The sequence below is a fragment of the Ovis canadensis genome, chromosome 21, assembly GCF_042477335.2.
Source record: "Ovis canadensis isolate MfBH-ARS-UI-01 breed Bighorn chromosome 21, ARS-UI_OviCan_v2, whole genome shotgun sequence".
Lineage (NCBI taxonomy): Eukaryota > Metazoa > Chordata > Mammalia > Artiodactyla > Bovidae > Ovis > Ovis canadensis.
In genome coordinates, this window is record NC_091265.1 from 25,179,446 (window position 1) to 25,193,564 (window position 14,119).

At 42.7% G+C, this 14,119-nt stretch overlaps 1 long non-coding RNA gene across 1 annotated transcript in view; it reads right to left on the bottom strand.

The window, feature by feature from the left end:
* The window catches only part of LOC138426380 (uncharacterized), a 41,667-nt gene extending 32,096 nt beyond the window's left edge, over positions 1-9,571 (bottom strand). The window contains exons 1-2 of the long non-coding RNA XR_011251624.1: positions 7,478-9,571; positions 6,328-6,979 (exon numbers count right to left, since the gene is read on the bottom strand). This is a non-coding gene — a long non-coding RNA (uncharacterized lncRNA). The remainder of the gene's footprint in view (positions 1-6,327; positions 6,980-7,477) is intronic.
* Positions 9,572-14,119: the final 4,548 nt, after the last annotated feature.

Consider the following 14,119-nt stretch of genomic DNA (forward strand, 5'->3'; position numbering starts at 1 on the left):
ATAACAGAGGCAGAAGATAGGATTAGTGAAGTAGAAGATAGAATGGTAGAAATAAATGAATCAGAGAGGGAAAAAGAAAAACGAATTAAAAGAAATGAGGACAATCTCAGAGACCTCCAGGACAGTGTTAACCGCCCCAACATTTGAATCATAGAAGTCCCAGAAGAAGTAGACCAAAAGAAAGACCATGAGAAAATACTTGAGGAGATAATAGTTGAAAACTTCCCTAAAATGGGGAAGGAAATAATCACCCAAGTCCAAGAAACCCAGAGAGTCCCAAACAGGATATACTCAAGGTGAAACACCCCAAGACACATATTAATCGAATTAACAAAGATCAAACACAAGGAACAAATATTAAAAGCAGCAAGGGAAAAACAACAAATAACACACAAGGGGATTCCCGTAAGGATAACAGCTGATCTTTCAATAGAAACTCTTCAGGCCAGCAGGGAATGGCAGGACATACTTAAAGTGATGAAGGAAACTAACCTACAGCCCAGATTACTGTACCCAGCAAGGATCTCATTCAAATATGAAGGAGAAATCAAAAGCTTTACACACAAGCAAAAGCTGAGAAAATTCAGCTCCACCAAACCAGCTCTCCAACAAATGCTAAAGGATATTCTCTAGACAGGAAACACAAAAAGGATATATAAACTCGAACCCAAAACAATAAAGTAAATGGCAACAGGATCATACTTATCAGTAATTACCTTAAATGTAACTGGGTTGAATTCCCCAACCAAAAGACAAAGACTGGCTGAATGGATACAAAAACAAGACCTCTATATATGTTGCCTACAAAAGACCCACCTAAAAACAGGGGACACATACAGACTGAACGTGAAGGGCTGGAAAAAGATATTCCATGCAAAGAGAGATCAAAAGAAAGCAGGAGTAGCAATACTCATATCAGATAAAATAGACTTTAAAACAAAGGCTGTGGAAAGAGACAAAGAAGGACACTACATAATGATCAAAGGATCAATCCAAGAAGAAGATATAACAATTATAAATATATATGCACCCAACACAGGAGCACCGCAATATGTGAGACAAATGCTAACAAGTATGAAACGGAAATTAACTAACACAATAATAGTGGAAGACTTTAATACCCCACTCACACCTATGGATAGATCAACTAAACAGAAAATTAACAAGGAAACACAAACTTTAAATGATACAATAGACCAGTTAGACCTAATTGATATCTATAGGACATTTCACCCCAAAATAATGAATTTCACCTTTTTCTCAAGTGCACACGGAACCTTCTCCAGGATAGATCACATCCTGGGCCATAAATCTAGCCTTGGTAAATTAAAAAAAATTGAAATCATTCCAAGCATCTTTTCTGACCACAGTGCAGTAAGATTAGATCTCAATTACAGGAGAAAAACTATTAAAAATTCCAACATATGGAGGCTGAACAGCACGCTGCTGAATAACCAACAAATCACAGAAGAAATCAAAATACGCATAGAAACGAATGAAAATGAAAACACAACCCAAACCCCAAAACGTGTGGGACACTGTAAAAGCAGTGCTGAGGGGAAAGTTCAATACAGGCATACCTCAAGAAACAAGAAAAAAGTCAAATAAATAACCTAACTCTACACCTAAAGCAACTAGGAAAGGAAATGAAGAACCCCAGAGTTAGTAGAAGGAAAGAAATCTTAAAAATTAGGGCAGAAATAAATGCAAAAGAAACAAAAGAGACCATAGCAAAAATCAACAAAGCCAAAAGCCAGTTCTTTGAAAGGATAAATAAAATGGACAAACCATCAGCCGGAATCATCAAGAAACAAAGGGAGAAAAATCAAATCAATAAAATTAGAAATGAAAATGGAGAGATCACAACAGACAACACAGAAATACAGAGGATCATAAGAGACTACTATCAGCAATTATATGCCAATAAAATGGACAACGTGGAAGAAATGGACAAATTCTTAGAAAAGTCCAACTTTCCAAAACTGAACCAGGAAGAAATAGAAAATCTTAACAGACCCATCAGAAGCACGGAAATTGAAACTGTAATCAGAAACCTTCCAGCAAACAAAAGCCCAGGTCCAGACGGCTTCACAGCTGAATTCTACCATAAATTTCGAGAAGAGCTAACACCTATCCTACTGAAACTCTTCCAGAAAATTGCAGAGGAAGGTCAACTTCCAAACTCATTCTATGAGGCCACCATCACCCGAATACCAAAACCTGACAAAGATGCCACAAAAAAAGAAAACTACAGGCCAATATCACTGATGAACATAGATGCAAAAATCCTTAACAATATTCTAGCAATCAGAATCTAACAGCGTGTTCAAAAGATCATACACCATGACCAAGTGGGCTTTATCCCAGGGATGCAAGGATTCTTCAATATCCACAAATCAATCAATGTAATACACCACATTAACAAACTGAGAAATAGAAGCCATATGATTATCTCAAGAGATGCAGAGAAAGCCTTTGACAAAATTCAACATCCATTTATGATTTTAAAAACTCTCCAGAAAGCAGGAATAGAAGGAACATATCTCAACATAATAAAAGCTGTATATGACAAACCCACAGCAAACATTATCCTCAATGGTGAAAGATTGAAAGCATTTCCCCTAAAGTCAGAAACAAGACAAGGGCGGCCACTTTCACCACTACTATTCAACATAGTTCTGGAAGTTTTGGCCATAGCAATCAGAGCAGAAAAAGAAATAAAAGGAATCCAAATTGGAAAAGAAGAAGTAAAACTCTCACTGTTTGCAGATGACATGATCCTCTACATAGAAAACCCTAAAGACTCCACCAGAAAATTACTAAAGCTAACTAATGAATATAGTAAAGTTGCAGGATATAAAATCAACACTCAGAAATCCCTTGCATTCCTATACACGAATAATGAGAAAGTAGAAAAAGAAATTAAGGAAACAATTCCATTCACCATTGCAATGAAAAGAATAAAACACTTAGGAATATATCTACCTAAAGATACTAAAGACCTATATATAGGAAACTATAAAAGACTGGTGAAAGAAATCAAAGAGGACACTAATAGATGGAGAAATATACCATGTTCATCGATCAGAAGAATCAATATAGTGAAAATGAGTATACTACCCAAAGCAATCTACAGATTCCATGCAATCCCTATCAAGCTACCAGTGGTATTTTTCACAGAACTACCACAAATAATTTCACAATTTGTATGGAAACAAAAAACCTCGAATAGCCAAAGCAAGCTTGAGAAAGAAGAATGGAACTGGAAGAATCAACCTGCCTGACTTCAGGCTCTGCTACAAAGCCACAGTCATCAACACAGTATGGTAGTGGCACAAAGACAGAAATATAGATCAATGGAACAAAATAGAAAGCCCAGAGATAAGTCTACAGACCTATGGACACCTTATCTTTGACAAAGGAGGCAAGAATATACAATGGATTAAAGACAATCTCTTTAACAAGTGGTGCTGGGAAAACTGGTCAACCAGTTGTAAAAGAATGAAACTAGATCACTTTCGAACACCATACACAAAAATAAACTCAAAATGGATTAAAGATCTAAACGTAAGACCAGAAACGATAAAACTCCTAGGGGAGAACATAGGCAAAACACTCTCTGACATACATCACAGCAGGATCCTCTATGACCCACCTCCCAGAATACTGGAAATAAAAGCAAAAATAAACAAATGGGACCTTATTAAACTTAAAAGCTTCTGCACAACAAAGGAAACTATAAGCAAGGTGAAAAGACAGCCTTCAGAATGGGAGAATATAATAGCAAATGAAGCAAATGACAAACAACTCATCTCAAAAATATAGAAGCAACTCCTGCAGCTCAATTCCAGAAAAATAAACGACCCAATCAAAAACTGGGCCAAAGAACTAAATAGACATTTCTCCAAAGAAGACATACAGATGGCTAACAAACACATGAAAAGATGCTCAGCATCACTCATTATCAGAGAAATGCAAATCAAGACCACAATGAGGTACCATTTCACACCAGTCAGAATGGCTGTGATCCAAAAGTCTACAAGCAATAAATGCTGGAGAGGATGTGGAGAAAAGGGAACCCTCCTACACTGTTGGTGTGAATGCAAACTAGTACAGCCACTATGGAGAACAGTGTGGAGATTCCTTAAAAACTGGAACTAGAACTGCCTTATGACACAGCAATCCCACTTCTGGGCATACACACCAAGGAAACAAGAATTGAAAGAGACATGTGTACCCCAATGTTCATCGTAGCACTGTTTATAATAGCCAGGACATGGAAGCAATGTAGATGTCCATCAGCAGATGAATGGATAAGAAAGCTGTGGTACATATACACAATGCAGTATTACTCAGCCATTAAAAAGAATACATTTGAATCAGGTCTAATGAGGTGGATGAAACTGGAGCCAACTATACAGAGTGAAGTAAGCCAGAAAGAAAAACACCAATACAGTTTCAGTTCAGTTCAGTTCAGTTCAGTCGCTCAGTCGTGTCTGACTCTGCGACCCCATGAATTGCAGCACACCAAGCCTCCCTGTCCATCACCAACTCCCGGAGTTCACTCAGACTCACGTTCACCGAGTCAGTGATGCCATCTCGCCATCTTATCCTCGGTCGTCCCCTTCTTCTCCTGCCCCCAATCCCTCCCAGCATCAAAGTCTTTTTCAGTGAGTCAACTCTTCACATGAGGTGCCCAAAGTACTGGAGTTTCAGCTTCAGCATCATTCCTTCCAAAGAAATCCCAGGGTTGATCTCCTTCAGAATGGACTGGTTGGATCTCCTTGCAGTTCAAAGGACTCTCAAGAGTCTTCTCCAACACCACAGTTCAAAAACATCAATTCTTCGGCGCTCAACCTTCTTCACAGTCCAACTCTCACATCCATACAGGACTACTGGAAAAACCATAGCCTTGACTAGACGGACCTTAGTCGGCAATGTAATGTCTCTGCTTTTGAATGTGCTATCTAGGCTGGTCATAACTTTTCTTCCAAGGAGTAAGCGGCTTTTAATTTCATGGCTGCAATCACCATCTGCCGTGATTTTGGAGCCCAAAAAAATAAAGTCTGACACTGTTTCCACTGTTTATCCATCTATTTCCCATGGAGTGATGGGACTGGATGCCATGATCTTCATTTTCTGAATGTTGAGCTTTAAGCCAACTTTTTCACTCTCCTCTTTTACTTTCACACTAACGCATATATATGAAATTTAGAAAGATGGTAATGATAATCTTGTATACGAGACAGCAAAAGAGACACAGATGTATAGAACAGTCTTTTGGACTCTGTGGGAGAGGGTGGGATGATTTGGGAGAATGGCGTTGAAACATGTATAATATTATATATGCAACGAATCACCAGTCCAGGTTCAATGCATGATACAGGATGCTTGGGGCTGGTGCACTGGGAAGACCCAGAGGGATGGTACAGGGAGGGAGGAGGGAGGGAGGTTCAGGATGGGGAACAAGTGTATACCTGTGGTGGATTCATATTGATACATGGCAAAACCAATACAATATCGTAAAGTAATTAACCTCCAATTAAAATAAATAAATTTATATTAAAAAAAAGAATTAGTGTGGTTTATGTAGTCAAATAATGGCAACCCATTCCAGCATTCTTGCCTGGGATATCCTATGGGTAGAGGAGCCTGGTGGGCTACAGTCCATGCTATCAAAAAGAGCTGGACACAATTTAGTGACCAAACAATGACAACAATGTAGTTAAAATGGGCAAACCATGCGGTTGGTTTCAGGACTAGGAAGACTGTTGAGTTTTCAAATTCTTATCACTGTACCATAACCCCAAACTACATGTGTTCTTCTATCTACTGAAGCACCTCTGTGGCCTCTTCTTTGCCATTCAAGACTTGGCACCAGGGTCTCCTCCCCTGGTGGCTTAGTCTATAAGAGTGCCTGCTTCAAGCTCCCAGAGCAATTAGCACTCCCTCCCATCAGAATGGTGCTCATCACAATGGACTGTCCTGTCTGTTTACCTTTGTCTCCCCCCTCCACTAAACTGTGAGCTCTCTTAGGGACAAGGTTGCCTTCCATCTCCACAACCCCGGGAACACAGCCTCAGATTAGAACATGTGCATGCTAAGTCACTTCAGTCATATCCAACTCTTTGCAACCCCATGGACCAACACCAGGTTCCTCTGTCCATAGGATTCTCCAGAATACTGGAGTGGGTTGCCATGCCATCCTCCAGGAGAATCTTCCTGATGCAGGGATCATACCTGCATTGGCAGGTGGGTAAATGGACTAAGTGGATGAATGATTGGCCCAAATCATCAAGGATTTGTATTCTTCTTGGGAATACATACCTCATGGTGGAGATGCTCAGAAAAATGCTGAACATATTTTAATCCAGTGGCAGACTGCAAGGAGATCAAACCAGTCCATCCTAAAGGAAATCAGTCCTGAATATTCATTGGAAGGACTGATGCTGAAGCTGAAGCTCCAATACTGTCGCCACCTGATGTGAAGGACTGACTCATTGGAAAAGACCCTGAGGATTGAAGGCAGGAGGAGAAGGGGATGAGATGGTTGGATGGCATCATTGACTGGATGCACATGAGTTTGAGCAATCTCCAGGAATTGGTGATGGACAGGGAATGTTGCAGTCCATGGGTCTCAAAGAGTTGGACATGACTGAGCGACTGAACTGAAACCAAAGATGAAAAGCAGGTGCTTCAGTCAATTCAAACCTAGTTGCAATTTTTTGGGCTTTATTTTCCTGTTCGTATGAGCACTGTAATTTGAAGTCAAGGTCTGCTTAGTAAGCAGGTTTCAAAGATGTACTGGGAGGAGCAGTCTCATCAAAAAAGCTTGAACCAGGAGCCAGGAGGTCTAGCCTCTCTTCCTGACCCCCCACCAACTTCCTAATCATGTCACACAGATGGGCTTCTTATCTGCACGTGCTTCCAGCCTCCAGCCTCCAGTCTTCCCCCTTAGCGCTCCCTCCTCCACCGTTTCCTGAAAACAAATTAATCATATTGTAAAAACCTTGTTGCCTTCCAGAGCAAAGTCTCAACCCCTTAGTCTCCAAAGCAAAGTCCAGAGCAAAGCCTCAACTCCTTAGCACGTGAGAAAGGTCTTTTCAATATCTCTCAAGACTGATGGTCCTTTATCCATATGCTTATATCCAGTTAACTCCACGGTTCCCACTTTTCTTGGTTAGTGGTTTAGTCACTAAGTCGTGTGCAACTCTTGAGACCCCATGGACTATAGCCCGCCAGGATCCTCTGTCCATTAGATTTCCCAGGCAAGAATACTGGAGTGGGTTGCCACTTCTTTCTCCAGAGGATCTTCCCAACCCAGGGATCAAACCTGAGTCTCCTGCACTGCAGGCAGATTCTTTACCAACTGAGCTACTAGGGAAGCCCCATTGCCCTAATCAAGCTCTTTTGTGCCCCTGTGTCTTTTCTATTCGCTGTCTCTGATATCAGCAGTAACTTTCCATTCTCACTTCACCTGGTGAGTTCCTGTTTGTTCATCTTCTAAGACTCAGCCAACGGAGCCCAAGAGTTGCTTCCTCAGCAAGGCCTTTTTCAACTCCAGACAACATAAACACCTTCTTCCATGGCATTTTCATTTGTTTATCTCAGACTCCTTATAACCCTGATAGAAATGATTTGCTTACTCATCCATCTCAGTTGCAAAACTGAGTTCCTCTAGGTCAAGAGTCATAACTTTTACATCTTCTCTTTTGTTGCTAGCACTGAAGAGGTTCTCCAATATATGTTGTTAGAAAACAAAAATATGCACTCTATTGCATTTCACTTGTCCTGTCTTCCTAACTGTGACTGCTACTCCCCTCTGCTCCATCTCCCCAAGAAACCTAATCTTTAAATAGTCTGCTGAGCACTGATCAGACAGCAGGTGTTATGTTTTACCTTTTACGTGGGACAATTTAATTTAATCCTTATCTCCACCCTACAAAGGAGACATTACTATTACTTTACATATAAAGAAACTGAGGCCCAAAAGGTTAAGGATCTTTCCTGAGTCCTGGTTAGTAGGTCACAGAGCTAGGATCAAAACTGAAGTCCCTCGAATTTCAAAGCCCGTGTGAAGTGAAGTGTTAGTCACGCCATCACGTCCAGTTCTTTGAGACCCCCATGGTAGCCCACCAGGCTCCTCTGTCCATGGGGTTCTCCAGTCAAGAATACTGGAGTGGGTTGCCATTTTCTTCTCCAGGGGATCTTTCCGACCTGTTGCAGGAAGGGGGACCCCTTTCAGGGCCCGAGAGTGGGCTCTTGTCTAACACTCAGAAATGAACTGTCCGAGGAGACACAGATGCAGACAAAGCAAGAGGCCTTACTGAGAAGGGGCACCTGGGTGGAGAGCGGGAGGGTGAGGGAACCCAGGAGGACTGCTGTGCCACATGACTCATGGTCTTGGGTCTTATGGTGATAGGATTAGTTTCTGGCTTGTCTTTGGCCAATCATTCTGACTCAGGGTCCTTCCTGGTGGCGCGCATGGCCAATCATTCTGACTCAGGGTCCTTCCTGGTGGCGCGCACATTGTTCAGCCAAGATGGATGCCAGCAAGGAGGATTCTGGGAGGTGGCCGGACACATGGCGCCTCCTTTTGGCCTTTCTTGAACTCTTCCCATTGGTGGTAGCTTATTAGTTCATTGTTCCTTACCAGCACCTCCTGTCAAAAAACAACTCACACAAACCGCTATGACGGTGCCCGGCCAGGGTGGGCAGTTTCAGTCAGGGTGTTTCCCCTAACAGACCCAGGGGTTGAACCCAGGTCTCCCACATTGAAGGCAGATTCTTTACCATCTGAGGCCCTTCCAAAGCCCATGGCCTTTCTACGATATCACCTACTTCCTCCCAGGCCTGCACCGGGGTGTTCACTTGGTCGTTTCATTGCTCTGAGCTGCATTGACGAGGACTGCAAGAGTCAGGCTCACTGCTGGAGTCTGGCCAACCCCACAACTCACCCATGAAAGCCTAGACAGCTACATCTCAGTGCAAGCACACGTGGGGACAAAGCCCAGATCCCCTCCCAGCAGGAAATGGTGTCTTCTTGCACAGGGAACCAGCCCTCCCTTTCCAGGGATCAGATGGAGCCTTCAGACCAAAGGCCCTCTCACAGTTCATGGGTTTGCCCTTGATGTCCAGCCCAGAAACTCTCTGTTCCCTGGTTCCCTGGAGAATGGGAAATTGTTGGCTTCTGCAATGTTTTTCTGGTCCCTAAGCCCTGGAGGTGAAAGGTCTCTTGGATGGAAGCAAACAAGCCAAGTTTACCCAGCCCAGCGAGGCGTCAGTGCCCTGAGCCATATTCCGTTAGGGGAGCCCACAACAGCTGCGGCTTCTCCTTCTCAGCATGATACCTGCCCCGGAGGATGGACGATTTCCAGCCCCACTGCACAGCAGACACAAAGCAGAAACCCACTGCAAGCTTCCTCCACACTGGCGACTCTGCACAGAATCCTCAAAAGTGCCCTGTGTTCCCTCCACTTTCCGCTGCCACTGCTGAGCCTTCAGCTTAGGGGGCGAAGAGAGTCTCACAGGAAGATGTGTTTCATAATCTTTAAAATGTCTCTAAAGATACAGGAGTGAGCCAGGGCAGAGCAGAGTATTTACATGCTTGTGAATACCTATTACAGGCCAACCATTTTACACACATCAACTCATTTCATCATCACTGTCATTCTTTTCCCGTTTTAAATATGCGCAAACTGAAACTGTCTCTAAGCACAACAGCATGTTTCCTTTTGTTGGCAAAAGGGATACTGTGAGGCCTTTGACCTTGGGCCTGAGAATTCGTGATGGAGCTCAGCGTGGGGGTGAGGTGGGACACGGCTGCACATGTAGGATCCAGTGAGTCCAGTCTGACACTATAAAATCTCACCCCGTGTGACCCTGCCTGGAATCAGGAATTCTATTTGGACTCCAAACCCATTTGTCCAGTGCTGGGGAAAGGAGGAAGTTGGAGTTTTACAACAAGCAGCTTGAACTAGGAATCTGAATACATTTTCTTGAGTCCCAGCTTTTATGACCTAACATATGTAAGCTCTTGCCTTAGTTTTCTCATCTGTAAAGTGGGCAGAAAAGAATTGATTTTCTAACTTAGGATTTTTCTGAGGACTAAATGAAATGTTGAACTTGCGGTGTAGGGACGGCCCACAGAGAGCAGGTCTGTTCGTAAACGAGCTGTGTTCTTGTCCGCTGTCCCTTCTGTGAAGTTCCATCCTTGGCTGAACAGCACTCCATTCTCCAGATTAATTTTTCTCCCACCCCTCACCCACCCCTCAAGCTAAATGAAGAGCCATTTGGTGTAGAGGAGGAAACAGACTAAGAATTGGATGAGCTTGGATCTGAATCCTGATTTTAGTAATTAATTGCTTGAGTAATCAAGCAAAGCACTAAGCCATAATTTCCCTACCTATGGAATGGGGATAGTATTTAAAAAAAAAAAAAAACAATGTTTATTAAACGCTCAGTAGGCACCAGGCACTCTTAGTGTGTCGTCTTGGGTGTATGTGTTATGCATTTATTTTCGGCTAAGCTGGGTCTTTGTTGCGGCACTCAGGTTCTGCACTGAGCTGCGTGGGCTTCTCTCTTGTGGCCCACGGGCTCTAGAGTGCTCAGGCTCAGAAGTTGCAGTGCGCAGGATTAATTTTCCAGTGCTTAGCTTTCCAACCAGGGATTGAACCTACATCCCCTGCATTGAAAGGCAGATTCTTAACCATTGACCTACCAGGGAGGTCACTGAATGGGGATGATATTAATACTTACCTTCTAGAGTTGTCATGAAGACTATATGAGAGAATGAGTGCACCAATGTTTGTCATTTCCTTTTTTTAAATTGAAATATAGTTGATTTACAATATTGTGTTAGTTTCAGGTATATAGAAAAGTGATTCAGTTCATATATATATATATATATATATATATGTATATTCCCCCCCCCTTGGATTAGTTTCCATTACAAGTTATCACTTGATATCAATCCTTTGTCAATTCTAATATACTACATACAAATGCAAGTTATTCATCCAACTCAGTTTTTTTTACCATCTGCTATGGGCCAGACATGTGCCAGGTGATGAGGGTACAAAGAAAATAAGACATGATCTCCATTAAGCTCACAGCCTGAGGAAGAGACAGACATGTAAACAGGTAATTACAACACAGTGTGGTAAGTGCCAGAGGAGGGGCACTGTATTAGTCATCTATTGCTGCAAATCATGTTACCTTGAAACTTAGTAGCTTGCAGCAAGCATTTATCTCATCTGTATACTAAGAATAAGGAACCTGGGAATGGCTTCGCTGTCTGGTTCTGGCTCAGGGCCTTTCATAGGGTCAAACTGTTGGCCACAGACGTCATCTCTGAAAACTCATTTGTGGCTGGAGAATCCACCTCCAAGCTCACTCATGTGGCTGTTGGTAGGAGGCTTCACTTCCTTGCCATGTGAGCTTCTCCACGAATCTGCTCAAGACACGACTTCCCCTAAACCAAGTCATCCGAGAGAGAAAGCGTGTATGAGAGGGAGGTTATAACCGAACCTTAGAAGTGCCATGCTATCACTTCTGGCATTTTCTGCTGGTCACAAAAACTAACCATGGTACAATGCAGGAGGGGAATTCATAAGGGTGGGACATGCAGGAGCACAGAGCTGTCAAGAAGTGGTACTAACCTTGCTAGTGAGGGCTTCTTTCAGCTCGGTCTCCAGGGCAGTTGCAACAGGGTGAAGTCAGGCCCTATGGGCCCTGGTCTGGCCTTTCAAATTCCTAGCCTACCCAGAACGGATCATCAGGAGCTACTGCTCACCATGCACTATTAACAGTGCAACTCACATTGTGTTCAAGCATGTGTTCATATGTCTGACATCCCTCTAGACTGCACTGAGCAGGCAGGGAAAATGTCTGTCTGGTACATGGTTATGTTCAATATCTAGTATGGTGCCTGGCCCTATGACTAAATGTTTTATGAAATAATTAATGGAAAGTGAATGAATGCACTGTATTTGTCAAACAGTCCACGCAGGTGAGTAATAATTACAACATTTAAACAACTATGCCAGGTGTTTCCTGAGTGTCTGGCCCTATGCTACATGCTTTACGTGTATTATTTCATTTAATACTCATAACAACTCTATTACAATTCCCCCTTAACAGATGAGGAAACTGAGGTCACACAGTCAGAAAATGGCAGAGCCTGAGTGTGACTTCAAGTCTGTCAGACTCCAAAGCCTGTGCAACTCATCATATCATATCTGGTGGCATCATCTTCTCAAACAAAAGAACAAACAAAAAAATTGCAGATCTGAAGGACTTCGGGTGGATAATAAACCAGATAAAAGAAAATTAGACAAACTGAAGGAATAATCAATCAATATCTGTAACCTGGCTTCTCCCCTTCACACACACACACACACACACACACACACACACACACACATCCTTTCTTTTTCCAGGAAAGCCCAGCTTATGTCCTACCTCTTCCAGGAAGACTTCTTGACTCACAGTGACACTTGCCTCCCTTAAACTCCTGGAACATTTGTGATAGTGCCACTCAGCTGATATCATATGTAGTCTTTTCTATGTGTATATACTTCAGCTCCAAATATATTTTTTTCTTTATTTTTAAAAACTTTTTATTTTGTGTTATAAAATGAATCGAGGTATAGCCAGTTAACAATATTGTGATAGTTTCGGATAAACAGCAAAGGGACTCAGCCATATATATATGTTTATCAATGCTCCCCCAAGTTCCCTTCCCAATTGACCATTAGTAGTCTTAATTTTCAGTTTATCCTTTTTGTAGCTCAAGTCCATGGCTTCCTTCTCTAATCATGGAGGGAGCTGGACTGCTTCTCAAAGCCCCTTTCTGGCTTGCATGTTATTGGAGGCATTTCTTTGCTCCCTAAGGGCACAATCACCTGCTTGCAGGGAAGGTTGATGTAGCACGTGGCAGGCCCTCACTGATAGCAGAACTTTTACCTAGCTGTGCTGAAAGAGCCTGCTAGCTACCATTTCTCAACTACCCTTAAGCTCCTAGGGACCTCTTACATGTAGCACAGGGCCTGGAGCATGGGAGGTTCTCTATAAATATTGCCTGGGTATACATATAAATATGTCATATTATGTAACTCATAACATATTATATGAGTGAGTAAATGAAGTGGTGGTAATGATTATAGCCTTAATAAAAACCTCAGGGACTTCCCTGGTGGTCCAGTGGTTAAGAATCCGCCTTCCAGTGCCAGGGGATGCAAGTTCAACCCCTGGCCAGGGAGCTAAGCTCCCACATGCCGTGGAGCAGCTAAGCTCTTGCACCACAGCTAGAGAAAGCCCACATGCACCGCTAAGGAAGCCCATGCACACCACAACAAAGACTCGATGCAGCCAAAGTTAGCAACAGCCACAACAGAACCCCGCATATCTTTGGCATTACAAGATAGACATTACTCGTCAAGTAGTTGACATTATTTGGGCGGCATCTCCTTCACCACAAGGTTTCTCTAGGCAAAGCCTAGAGAGCCAGGATGGAACGTTTGGAATTAGAGTGGACAGAGCAGTACTCACATAGGCAAACTTTGAGTCAGCTTATTCTAGACTGCCTGCCAACTCATCACCCTTCCCTTTGGACTTATTGCCCCACCTCTTATTGCAAGATCCTTTCACAACATGAAGCAATACCTCTGTCTACAGCTTTATCTGCTCTAGGTACATATGTGCTTGACTTCCGCTCAGATGCTATCACCCATCTGTGGCAGAAGGGGCGGGGGTAATGACTTCATCTCAGCAGTAGCGTTTCCCCAGATTCCACTATCAAATGGGAGGACTCTAGGAATCCTCCACACAGGGACACAGGACAACAGAAGCCCTCCTGCTTATCTCCCTGGAGGCCTCTGATGGGACCTCTCCTTGTTTAACCTTCTCTCTGTTATCTGCCTTTCTACTGGAAGGTAGCTGATGCAGTGTTAAAGAGCAGGGGTTTTGCAATTACAGCTCAATTTTTATTTTAGTTTTGCTTCTTATTAGGTATATCTCTTGGGAAAATCACTTAAATTTTTTCAGCCTTAATTTTCTCACATATAAATTAAAATTAATAGTATCTACTTCATAGAGTAGTTGTGAGGATGGAGTTAAT